Genomic DNA, 10,726 nt, shown 5'->3' on the forward strand with positions numbered 1-10,726 from the left:
CTAATTGGCCCCCTCCCTGTTGCCAGGTAAACCCCATAAAAATAAAGAGTTACTTGTTCCCGTTGCCTTTTTCCATCTACCTTGACTTACCGATGAGGGTAAGCCATTGGGGAACCAGGCATTCAACTTGAAGTAAGTGTAGCTAGGTTAGATCAGGTTTGTTGTATTCTCTTTGTCTGCTTGAATCTCTCACTATTGTTATGCCAATGTATCTCTTGTTAGCCTGGTTGAGGGCAATTAGCTTTAAAGGAAACAGATGCTGCTCTCTTTTTGTATGCACCTTTCTCTGCTTTGAAATGATGTGTATTGCTTGGAACTTATGACTCTAATATCTAGTCCTTGATCACTCGTAACTGCTGACTACCGTTGGTTAATGTGGGTTAATGCTCTAATGCAGAAGGAGTAACAATAGGTCTGCTCTAGGATCTCAGTTAGTGCTCTCAGGTCCCCTTTCTCAGAGTAGGGAACTAATAAAGGGGTGGTGGCAGTTCTATCGTAAAACTAATCCTGGAAGAGGGAGAGTTTGCCTGGGAAGCAGTGGCCCAAGGGAATTGGGACTGTTCTCAGAAGCAAAGAACCCCCTTGGGGTGCTGAGGTCAAGGGACCCCAGGGGGCAATCTTTGACAGCAACCGGTTGCAAAACATTTCAATATTGAGGGCCACAGTCTGTTGGACTTGTCTATAACAGCTATAGAGATGCCAACAGATCCAGCAGCACTGACTGAGAGGGAGAATTTTGGATATATTCTCTGGACACATTGGCAACACATGGCCTTAACCTGGAGGACAGTACCAGCATTACTTAGCTTCTGCAAATGAAACCCCTCTGAGCATTCCATCCTCAAAGCTCTATAACTACCACCTTGGTAACAGCGTTTGTATGTTAGCAGCTGATGAAGGCAGAAGCCAAAACATTTTAGTAGAACAATAAAAAACACTGTTTTGTTAATCACAGTTATGTGCATATTTCTGTTTGTTGCATATATATATATATATGTATACCATGTGTATATATGTCTATGGCCATACTGCCTTGAACATGCCCGATCTCATCTGATCTCAGAAGCTAAGCAGGGTCAGGCCTAGTTAGTACTTGGATGGGGGACTGCCTGGGAATACTGGGTGCCGTAGGCTTAGAGGAAGGCAATGATAAACCACCTCTGAATACCTCTTACCATGAAAACCCTATGAATATATCCAAAAAGATTCACAGGGTCACCATAAGTCATAATCGACTTGAAGGCATATAACAACAATAACAACAATATATACCACAGCCACAGCAAGAGGGCGAAGGCCATGTGGAAGCATCACTAGCTAGTCATTTCTATGGCAGCATACCTGTACTTCACCAACTCAAGTAAAAACATGTCTAAGAGGCTTGGCTAGGACATGAATTTAACAAAGAGACTGGTTTGACCACATCAGCCATTGTTTCTACTACAGAATCCCATTTTACAGATATCAGGCTTGGAGGGGACCCAAACACAGCATCGAAACCAACTGCTACTCTAATCCTATAACATTTCAGGTATACCCCGCTTAAAGTCGCTTCACTTAAAGTCTCCTCGCTATGCAGTACATACTCCATACTCCACCATATCCCACTTTAATGTACGCGCTTCACAATAACAGACACTTAATGGCATGACGCCACTGCCATCTAGTGGCAATTGCAGTGCAGTACATGCATAGATAATTGCTTCACTTTAAGTACATTTTCACTTTACATACACGCTCCGGTCCCATTGCCAGAGCTTGGAAGATTACTTTTAAAAAGTAATAAATTACAGTTACAGTTACATGGCCCCAAAAAGTAGTAATTACTGTTACAATTGCAATTGCTCTGAAAGTAGCTAATTACTTTACTTTTCCTTCAAAGTAATCACTACAATTACATTTCAGTTACTTTTAAAAAAACCACCTACAAGTTGCTGGCCTTGGCTGCTGCACATCTAAGTAGCCTAAAACAACATTAAAAATAAACACACACATACAGAGGTAGTAGAATAATTATTTTTATTCATAAGATAGCAATGGTGGTCTCTCCTCTGGTAAGGGTGGTAGGGAGGGAGGCTGAGGCCACTATTCAGATCTTTGCACGTCAAACCAAGTGCAAACTCCTCCCCACTCAGACAGAGCATAATCTCTCTCACTTAACCACCTTCCGGACCGTGCCCTGCCACCAACTAAGGGACACTCACTCAAGCAAACATTTTCCCCTGAGATGCAAAAAAGTTAAAATACTGCAAATGCAGCACAGTAGCCAGAGAGGGTGGTGGAGGCCACTTTGTGTGCCAAGTGCAAACACCGTATACACACACACACACACACACATTGTCATCTTTCATCTCCACAGTTCTTTATCTCCATTCTGCTGCTGCCTCCTTATCCTCCTTTATCCATGTTCTTGACCTCCAGATCCTTTCCCCCTCCACTCCATTCTTCACCACCACTATCCGTTTTTTTAAATAATTGTTTTCTCCACTCCACCCCGTCTCACTCTCCGCCTCCTCCCTCGTTGCCTCCTACCCACCCACAGAGCATGAGGGAAGAGCGACGCTGCACAGAAGCCCAGTTTGAGGCACATGATTTTCATCCACAAATCAGAGGAGCAGAAGACTTCCCCTGCTCCCCCCCAAGTAATGCCCAAAAGTAATTCTGGAAATGTTACAATTACTCCACAAAAGTAATAAAATTACTCCTAGTTCTATTACAATCAAAATGTAAAGGAATTACCCACTCGTTACTCAAAAAAGTAATGAATTACAAGTAATTCGTTACTTGTAACTAGTTACTTCCAAGCTCTGCCCATTGCATATGTTAAAGCGGGGTATGCCTGTATGTATGTTCATGAGGAAGTTTTGCAGATCTGATGTGCAGCAAAATGTTCACTGTGACACTTCAGAAACTAGTAGAGGGTACTAGTAGAGGACTTCTGCTGGGAGGAAGGGCGGGATATAAATCAAATAATAAATAAATAAATAAATTATATATATATATATATATATATATAATGTTATGTTATGTATTTTAATTTATTTTAATGTTTTTGTGATTTTATTGTTTACAATTGTATTATGTACGTGCTTGATTTTATTTTTGTAAGCCGCCCTGAGTGCCCTATTGTAGGATAGAAGGGCGGGATAGAAATATTTTAAATAAATAAATATTTTGTTTTGGGAAATGTACATTTTCATGGAAACTCAAGACAATGGAAGTCCTGCTCACCAAAGATCAGGATTTGTGCCATGTAAGATGTAAAGGTAACTGAAAATGAGAAAATGGCAACAGAGAAATTCCATAGGCATAGAACAATAAAAGCAATCCAGAAAGTAGCGATGAAGGGCTGCTCACATTGGAGGTTTTTTTAAAATTTATTTTTATTTTAAGATGTTGCCTTTCTGAGCTCTTCTGACTACACAAGTAAATTACATGAAAAATAATTATCTATATTCAGCATTTAAGCACAAATCCAACAGTAATTGTGCCTGTCAAATGCTATTGATTCTTTGGATCACTCCCACAGACATAAATGGACAAGGGCATGTATACCCCTCTGGGGATGGCTTCTGACATACTTCAGCTGACACCCTCCTGCTCCAAGCTTGCAAATGTCATAACATCCCAGGCAGGGAAGAAAGATTTCTTGTGGCTAAATGAATGCTAGGACCAGCTGGAAGAAAACCTGCTAATACTTGATAAGAGCACACAGCTACGCAAAAGTTCCTTATTTCTACACATCTGCCTTCACCATTTTTTCTTTTTGGTTTGCTTGTTTCTCCCAGGAGGGTTTGCAACAGTTGGGCTCCTCTGCTTTTGTTCTCACATCTTTCCATCTAGTCGAAGCAAGGAAAACTTCAATGATTTGTAGCATAAGTGGAGAACCTTTTTCAGCCTGAAGGTCACATTCTGGATAACCTTCCAAGGGCCACATGCCAGTGGTATGCTGGGCCAGAGACAAAAGCAGGCAGAACAACAAATGTAACTTTTGCCATTCTACAGGAGGCTACACCCCTATCCTTACTATGCTCCATCCAGACAAGCAAGAGACATTATCAGAGTTCAAGGGCACATTCCAGCCAGGCACAAAGACTGTGTGAAGGAAGGTCAGTGAGGAGTGTGACCTGGTGAAAGGGAATGTGGCCTGGAGAGAGCTCAGAGAGGCAGATGGAGAGGCCAGGAGGGCCGCATTTGGCCACTGAGCCTCCCTACTCTTGATTTATAAGTTCTTGGTAATTTAGTCCATTTGTGCTAGTAGGTTCGTGATGTTATCCTTGTTGGTGTTTGCTCTGGCAGACATACACTGGCATACCCGACCGTAGTCACTCCCTTGCTTTGCACCTTGCCAAGAATAACGCAACTCACATGTAGAAATATACAGTCTTTTATCAGCAGAATAACATAAAGCAGTTCCAGCATCGAATACACAAGTTACACAGTCCGTCTTTCTCCTCTTTACTTCCCCACACACCAAAACACATCCTTTTCTTTTCCTGTCTTTATAGCCCATCACGGTCATTTAGTCATTCGGTGATTTAGGGTCTGCACCTGTATCGCCTGAGGGTTTTGATTTCCTCTTTACTGTCAGTTAACCCTTTCATGGCTGGTTTTCCTTCTTTGTGAAATGTACATGCTAACAATCCTAACATCACATTGTTATATATTGTGTTGTTTTACTTCATGGTCTACCTGAGCCTCATACATGCAAGTCACTAGAGATGACACTGTAAGGAAGACAAAAAAATTCTATTAGAAGCAGAGCGATCCATCTCTTGCCTAACTTATGGATCTGACTTTAGGATAATAATCCATGTTCTTTTCTTATTTCCATAATCAGGCTCAGTGCCAGTGGGTGGCCAGGTTGGGTCCTGGCCAAGGGCCTTAGGGTGGGAGGGTGGCACAGAATGGGAGCTCCCAGCCACACACATACTTGAAACAGACAACACAGACTTCAATAAGACCAGCTGCCCCACCTATCTGTTGCGTTAGTGTGTCCATGTGCACGCCTCATGCACTGCACGCACACATCTACCAGAATCAAAGATGGTGCCGGGTGCGTCCTGAAGGGGTTTACACCCCTGCCACCATCTTGGCTGATGGTAGGCATGTGCACTGGTGCAAGAAGTAGGTGGGGTGGCCGGGCCTATTTAAGCCCTGTGCCACCTGTATCAGGAGGGGGTGTTGTTTGTACATGCCATGGGCCTGGGGCAGGTTGGTTGCCAAGGGCCCAGTCATACTTGGCACTGGCCCTGTGCTTAATGTCCTCTCTATAAGGATGAACAACACACACACACACAAGCACAAGTGTCTTCTAGTTTTGCTGAGCAAAATGTTTCTGAGTGACAACAGTCACTTTCCCATGGTCACATGTTTGGCAGATTTGCCTTTAGAATGAGACAAATATATATTTCATGATCTTGTAGTACTGTGATGCATGTTCTTCATTTTTGTTGGCTGCATTTTGAACTTTTTTAAAGGAAGGAAATTAGTTTTAGTTATGTTCAGAGATCATGGCAGAGTCTGAAATGCTTAGGGATATTTTAAAGGGTGACACAAATATCCAAGGGTTTTCCTTGCAAGGTTGAAAGTACAAAGTTGTATCCCTTAATGTTTAATCTCTCTCTCTCTCTCTCTCTCTCTCTCTCTCTCTCTCTCTCTCTCTCTCTCTCACACACACACACACACACACACACACACACACACACACACACACACAGTTTACAGCTCTTATGTATCTCTGTTCCAAACAGTGGTCTCAGTAGTGTGGGGATCCTAGTTCAACTGGGGAGCTCAAAGCAGAAATTCTGATTCCAGCAAAGCAGAACAAGAATTCAGACCGCACCATGGACAGCTCCATGTGGCATTCAACCTGGAGTATCGTAAGAGCAAAACTAAAATGCAACTGCACCACTGGCTATTAGTGATGGTCTGCTGCAATCTTATTAGTATGTTATTTGTTGTATTTCGGTATGTTATAGTTATTTAAAATTTAATTGTACAGTTTTATAGTGTGCTAAGGTGCAACTCGCCCTGGGATCCATGGAAATGATGAAGGGCAGGATATAAATTTAGCAAATCAATTAAATAAATGTTGCTTCAGCAACAGGTGGCCCCAGATTGAGCCTTCAAAAGAACGCAAGTCCATCTGGGTGGCTAGCTCCAGTTCAAGGAGCTTGTTGAATTAAAGGAGTCTTATCTGTTCTAAAAGCTGTTGACTCCAATGAAGCAGAAGAAGCTGTGGTATCAGTAAGATTTCATTTGGTGAAGATACAGATTACAGTACAGATCTCACTGGTTGGATGCACAGAAGATCATATATGATGCACGTCCAGCACAGTTTTGTGCCGCAGGTTGGCACCAGGGTAAATACGACACCAAAGGCATGTTACACAATGTTACACAATGGCAAACACATATTTGTCACTGTAAGTACTTATAGCAGGGAGCTACAGCTAGCCCCAGCTCTGTGTGATACCTGAAGCCAAAAGATATGTTTGCCAAGTATATGCACTAATTTTATGGGTACACGTAAGATGTTTTGCAAGAACCATTAGAAATTTAATTTGTGGACTAGTCCTTAGAGAATGACTCTCTCTTTCTCTCTGCGTCATTCTCCCCCCCCCCCGAGTATTTTACCTCTTGTATTTGGAGCAATACTTTGGAGAAAGTTCCCCACCCCACCCCCTTTGGTTCCCTTTCCAGGGGGTAAGAATGAGGGACCTGGGAGAAATACTGTTTATGAATCTAGTCTGCATATGAAGTGGCTGTGTGGAGAAGAGGACAGAGAAGATGAGAAAGGCAAAAAGGGAAGATCAGGATAAAGGGTAGCACCTTCTTGTCTGAGTATGTCTGTAGGAAAAAGCTTCCAGATTAAAGAATAAAAAATTGAGAAAGGGTGAGAAGGGCTATTCACTTAAATTCTAACACTAAACCACACTCTCTTTTAGTATAGCTAATAACTGAAATTGTTTATTTTTCAATTTAAAAATTAAATTAAAAAAATAAGTATGACAGGACAGGCACTAAATACAATTAATGTATAAATGTCTTGAAGATGCATTGCAGTCAATCTAGGGCTCAGCTCATATTTTAAGTTGCATAATTTATGGGAATGAGACAAAGTCAATATAGAAAATGTATATCTCATTGTAAGGCAAGCTTTGGAACTCCATAGAGATATGTATGCACTAAACAACGGTGGATCTGGCCATGATTATGCCTGTCTTGTTTTCTCCCATATTAGCAGTTGCAACCTACTCTATATGGGGCTCCCTTTCCAAGGTGGGAAACTCAGCTGGCACTGAATATAGCAGCTGGAGTTTGAAATGGGGCATGTTTTGGGATCATATAAGTCCTCTTATCGATACCATCCACTGTGTTTCTGAGCCAATTCAAAACACTAGTGTGACCTTTAAAGCCTGTGCCATGGTATCTAAAGGATTGCTTCTGCCCATATGAACTTATCCAAGCACTCAGGTCTTCAGTGCATAGGAACATAGGAAGGTGCTTTATACTGAATCAGACTATTGGCCCTTCTAGCTCACTATTGGCCCCACTGACTAGCAGTGGCTCTCCAGGGCTTCAGGCAGGGGACATTCCCAGCCTGACGTGGAGATCAACCTGGGACATTCTGCATGTAAAGCGGATGCTCTGGCATGTAAAGCAGTGGCACTTCCCTAAGAGCAGAGTAGCCTTGCTCTGTGTTTCCACTGCCATCTGAGACACAATGAGTGGGGAACACAGGGTAGGGCCACTGTAATGGTGGCAACCCATTACAGATGATAGAATCTGAGAGAATATGTTATCTATTTAAAAATCCCTTTTAGAGGGGCAGGGTGAATCTCTGTACATATGGCATTTGGGTTTCAGGGGAGTTCAGATACTTGGCTGCTACAATGCATAGATTAAATACCTCCCTGAACAAAGGGAATACCCCAAATTACACTCTACTTGCTATTGGTGACTCCAGATAGCTGCTTATGCTGGGCAAACCAGTCAGAACCTTCAAGGCTATTAGTGGATAAAAGGTGACTGTTTCATCATTGCCACCACTGACACGGATATGTACAGTGAATTTCATATTCTTTAATCTATGTGCAGAGTGAGTGGGAATTTTTAGCAGGCTTTTAATGGATCTTTGAGCCATGCATTACCTGACTTGCAGCAATAAGTGGCTGGAAAAAAATCAATATTTCAGGCTCTGTATATATTCATGCATTCTGCTCCCTTATTCTTTGCTCCATAAATGGCACCTGGATAATCAACAGTAGCAGAGGCTTGAACTTTAAAGCCATGTTATTAATATGTCACAGTTTTCTTATAAAGCCTGTAGTGCACTTGTCACTTGCTCTTTGGAAAGTCAACTTATGTCTGACGTGCAGAAATTTGTATTTTTCCATAAAGGTTGGTTGCCATGGGTACCTTTGAACTGGACTCCACACCTGTTTGCATATAGTTTATAGGGGAACCGCTCAACATGAATTTAAGGTTTGTAGTTATAAACTGTAATAAATGCGCCTGGGATGTGTTTGATGTTTCTCTTTTGCCTCTGTATCCTGGTCTAAAGAAAGAGAAAAGGTAACTGAATGTCAAAAGCAGCCTCATGAACATGCTCAGTCCCTCTACCCCTAGGGAGGTGGCAGATGGGTGCTTTGCTCCATTGAACACCAACCCTTCTGTCCGGTTAAGGAGCATAACTGATGGGCTTTGGAGGGAGTCCCACCCTCTGCTGTGCAGTTTGGAACACAAGCATGGGGAAAGTGTTTGAGAGAGAATTCACTGGCTCCACAGCTAATGCTGAAGGCCTAAGAGAAGTGAAAAAGGCCTAATTAATACACAGGGAACTTTTAAGAGGAGGTAGGCATTGGCATAGCCAGCAAGTTCGGCTGATCCATTCTTTTCCTTAGGTGCTTAACCTATTCTCATGTTTCTAACGAACAATTGATTCCCCTTTTTTAAAAGCCCTGAGGTTCGTTTAGCTCATCTCTTCTTTTTACTTTTTACTCCTCCACTTTTTAGTTTTATTCTGCCTAAATCAGATTATAAGCCCGTCTGACATCTGTCTTTTGTTTTGTATTTTATTTATTTTATTTTATTTTATTACATTTCTAGACCGCCCTATAGCAGAAAGCTCTCAGGGCGGTGTATCGCGCCTAGTGTTATTCAGGCAGTTCACAAATAGTGATGATTATTACTGGAGCCTCTACATTAGTGGCGGATGGGAATTCAAGTCCTAATCTAAAGGTATCTGTTGAGCCTCTGCTTCCCCATGAGGGCCAGGGAGGGGGGAGACATGCGTTCCAGGTTTCCCAGCTGTCAGAAGGCACGGAAGACCAAGGAATTGTTGGGTCTGAGCAAGACCTTGGGAGGGGGAATGAGTTTGACTCCGGGCCAGTTCCCATGGATGGCGCAGTCTCGGAAGAGGAGAGTGTGCCGCCCCCAGACAGGTCGGAGGAGCCGTTGGAAGATGTTTCAGAGGGGGCGTTGACTCCCCCTTTACCAAGCGGTTCTCGGGATGCCTCAAGCACATCACTGCCCCCTGACCTCGAGCCGGTAGCTAAGGAGATGGTTCTTTTGGACGAGCCGTTGGAAGCACACCCCGTCACCCCGCTCTCGACGCCACGGGAAGCGGACAGGACAGAGGCAGGACTTGCGAAGGAGCCAGAGATTACATTCTAAAACTTTCCCTACTTAAGACTGCAACTCTCTGGGTTGAGTTGCTGAGTCAATTTTCTTCATGCGTTGCAGAGCATGTCTAGAGTGCAGTTAGGGAATTCTAGTGAGCTAGCCTAGAGATTTCTATGAAGCGCACTGCTTTTGATGTATCCATTACTTTAATAAAACAAGATTTGATTGCACCTGTGTCTCAGCCTCGTGAATCCCGTTCTGAACAGGACTATCCATGGTTCTATTTAAAGCGGGGTAGCCAATCTGGCACCCTCCAGATATTGTTGGACTTCAGCTCCCATTGTTCCTGACCATTGGCCGTGCTGGCTGGGGCTGATGGGAGTTGGAGTTCAATACAATCTGAACAGCACCATGTTAGCCTCCTCTGCTACAAGGGGTCTGGTGAAAATAAGAACATAAGAAAGTGCCTTATACTGAGTCAGACCACTGGTACCTCTAGCTCATTCTTGTCTATATAAGTCTTCACCAACCTGCCACCCTCCAGATGTTTTGGACCACAATTCCCATCAGCCATAGTCAGCACAGCCAGGTTGGCTGGGACCGATGGGAGCTGTAGTCCAAAAGATCTGGAGGGCACCATGTTGGTGAAGGCTAGTCACTGACTTGGCAGCAACTTTCAAGGGTTTTCTGGTCTTACTTGGGGAGTATTTTCTAGCCTTACCTGGAGGTGCCATTGAGCTACGGTCCTTTTGCAGGCACTGAGCGACTTGTCGTCTTCATCTGGTGTCAGAGTTCTGTAACAGGAGCATACGTGTTCATAATACCACTGCCTTTTGCTAAATTATTCCAATTAGTATGAAAAGGTATTGCCACATGGACAGCCGCAAATGTAGGTGGCCCCAATAAAGTTTGTGGGGGAATTTACCCAGCAGAAGAGTGGAGTTTTTATTTTTTACTGTAAGGCAGGTGTGGGGAACCTTTAACCCTCCAGATGTTGCTGAACTATGACTCCTATTATCCCTGGTCATTGGCCATGTTTGCTAGGGTTGATGAGAATTGTAGGTCAGCAACATCTGGAGGGCCAAAGGTTCCCAGC

General features: G+C 43.2%; 1 non-coding gene across 1 annotated transcript; it reads left to right on the forward strand.

Annotated features, from left to right (window-relative positions):
• The first annotated feature begins 1,015 nt into the window (after nucleotides 1–1,015).
• On the forward strand, nucleotides 1,016–1,134 carry LOC133388173 (5S ribosomal RNA). The gene has a single exon (XR_009763666.1). It is a non-coding gene; the product is annotated as a 5S ribosomal RNA (ribosomal RNA).
• Nucleotides 1,135–10,726: the final 9,592 nt, after the last annotated feature.

Source organism: Rhineura floridana, chromosome 6, assembly GCF_030035675.1.
Source record: "Rhineura floridana isolate rRhiFlo1 chromosome 6, rRhiFlo1.hap2, whole genome shotgun sequence".
Classification (NCBI taxonomy): Eukaryota; Metazoa; Chordata; class Lepidosauria; order Squamata; family Rhineuridae; genus Rhineura; species Rhineura floridana.